Source organism: Palaemon carinicauda, chromosome 31 (genome assembly GCF_036898095.1).
Source record: "Palaemon carinicauda isolate YSFRI2023 chromosome 31, ASM3689809v2, whole genome shotgun sequence".
Lineage (NCBI taxonomy): Eukaryota > Metazoa > Arthropoda > Malacostraca > Decapoda > Palaemonidae > Palaemon > Palaemon carinicauda.
In genome coordinates, this window is record NC_090755.1 from 82,785,641 (window position 1) to 82,788,942 (window position 3,302).

The following is a 3,302-nucleotide window of genomic DNA, read 5'->3' on the forward strand; positions in this document are numbered from 1 at the left end:
TAGGTATAACTGAATTACAATGTAGATGTAAACAATATTACTGTATTACCATGTACTCAAATGTCTGACGCCAATGGGCGCAATAAATTGATTAAAACAAAACAAGTCAACCATTGCAAACACGATTTGGCGGGAAAACTCCCGTGTTCAGTCAGACCAGGACGCGGGTTGGGGAGGGGGTGGGGGGTGGGGGTGGGGGGAGTCCCAAGCCAGGTTCAAGTAATCAATGTTCTGTTGAAGCGTTTCCTTATCCGGCAAGAACAGCTGCCGATGTACAAGCTTAGCCAGGTTCAAGTAATCAATGTTCTGTTGAAGCGTTTCCTTATCCGGCAAGAACAGCTGCCGATGTACAAGCTTAGCCAGGTTCAAGTAATCAATGTGCTGTTGAAGCGTTTCCTTATCCGGCAAGAACAGCTGCCGATGTACAAGCTTAGCCAGGTTCAAGTAATCGACATATGTTTTCTAATACAAGAGCAGCTGTTCAAGACAGAGGAGATTTCACCCGGCCGTTGAGAGTAAGACAAAAGACTGCGTGCAATGAATGTTTTACTCAGAATTCTCAATTATCACAGTACAGGAATTTTTATGCATAGGTTCGTATTGCCGATTTCGGTTCGCCCAATTCCTTTCTATATTAGTTGCTTGATAAACTTTCGAGTAAGAATTGCAATAAAATTATTTTGTTCCCGAGATATTTTTTTTTATCTTTTTACTAAAAAGTTAAATTACATCTTTACAATCACATTATTTACAGTATAATTACATTTCTTTGCATTTTTCTATAAACAAATCCATCTAATTTAACAATTTACATCACACATCTTGATTTTAATTCTTAGTTACTCAAAAACAATAATTTATATACTTTTTGGTGAACATTTTATTCATTCTTTCTTTATAGATATTTTTCAAAAGCCACCGATCATACTGAAATTTACTCTTCTATATTAGTTGCTTGATAAGCTTTCGAGTAAGAATTGCAATAAAATGATTTTGTTCCCGAGATATTCAATGATTATTATAATAATGCCTTTTCTCTTTGCCTTTTACATTAGCCCTACCGGTAAACGATTGAATATTTCATTCTTATTGTCACTGATTTAAGAATTAATTTAGACATTAATATTTACAATTTAATAATAATACTATTGTTGCCTGGAGTATGCTGTTACGAGCTCTCTCAGAGCTCGATTTCGATGAGTGTCGCCATGATCAGCAAATCTGTACTAGATAGGGCCACGCATACTAGGTTGGTTTGCTTTGAACCGTCAGATCAAAGTCTCCCATCATCATTAATCCGCAGTGGCCATCGTGCTTATGAAAATGACCAAACCCCAGACATGGCTAAGAAATGTCTGAGGCCTTTGTCCTGTAGTGGACTGCAAACGTCTGCATTGAATGTTGTGTGCGTATATATGTATATATATATATATATATATATATATATATATATATTATATATATATATGTAAATATATATATGTAAATATATATATATATATATATATATATATATATATATATATATATATATATATATATATATCTGTATATATATATATATATATATATATATATATATATATATATATATATCTGTATATATATATATATATATATATATATATATATATATATATATATATATATATATATATATATATATATCTGTATATATATATATATATATATACTGTATATATCTGTTTATATATATATATATATATAATCTATATATATATATATATATGTATATATATATATATATATATATATATATATATATATATATATATGCGTGAGTTTAAATTGGTATCATTGGCAGTACAGATATAAATGGTACTATTGACTATTGAATTTCTATATGTTTGACTTTCTAAGAAACAGTAACCATAAGACATATCAGTTCTGCAGTCATAACAACGATTTTATTTACCTTCACCCACAGTTATGGAAGTGAGACTCGCTCGTTTATTATAGTATTTTAGCAGCTATAAAAAGTATATCTATCTATCTATCTATCTATCTATCTATATAAATATATATATATATATATATATATATATATATATATATATATATATATATATATATATACAGTATACTGTGTATATATATACATATATATATATATATATATATATATATATATATATATATATATATATATACAGTATACTGTATATATATATATATATATATATATATATATATATATATATATACACAGTATACTGTATATATATATATATATATATATATATATATATATATATATATATATATATATATATATATATATATATATATATATATATATATATATATATATATACAGTATACTGTATATATATATATATATATATATATATATATATATATATATATATATAGTATACTGTATATATATATATATATATATATATATATATATATATATGTGTGTGTGTGTGTGTGTGTGTGTGTGTACAGTATGTGTGTTAGGTACCGTACACAAATTACAATGTAATTTTGATAACAAAGTAATTCGTTTCCGTTTCCTCTTCAATGTTTACTCATTCTTTCATTGTTGATTTTAAGAACTATTGTCTGTATTTTCCCCAATTTTAATTTCTTACCCAAATATCATTGGAATGTTGGTGTTTACGGTGGAATATTACTCGGTGATAGTGTCAGGTATGAGAAAATGGTTTTCCATTTAATCCATTTTAAAATTACTCTAAATAACACGTCTTAGCGTTTAATAATCGATTCCAATAATATGTAGGCTATATCATAGATATTCATCTTGTAGGTCACTTTCCTGTTCAACTGTATAAATTAAGTCTAAATTGAAATTCATATGGTAAATGTAGGCTATGCTTCTTTGTCTGAGCTAAACTATAAGCACAAGTGAAGACATACAGACATACGATAATCAAATCTCCTTTCTATTAATAAATTTATTAGAGAGAACTAAAATATTCCATTTATAGACCTAAAAGTCAGAAAAAATAAAGGATAAAGAAAAATAATCAAAATACAAAATTCCCACGATAATTTTTCATTATAATTTCCACTCGAACGCTCGAAGCTATAAACACGAATCGGCAACTATTCGTCATGCTTATTGAAAAAGTGCGTGAAACAAAATGAAAAATGCATCGTTCAGTTAATCAAATCTTTTCATTAATAAATTAATTAGATAACACCAAAATATTCCACTAATAGATATTAAATTCAGAAAAATAATAAAGGATAAAGAAAAATTACTAAAATACAAAATTCCAACGATAAAATGGCATTATAATTTAAACTCGAAC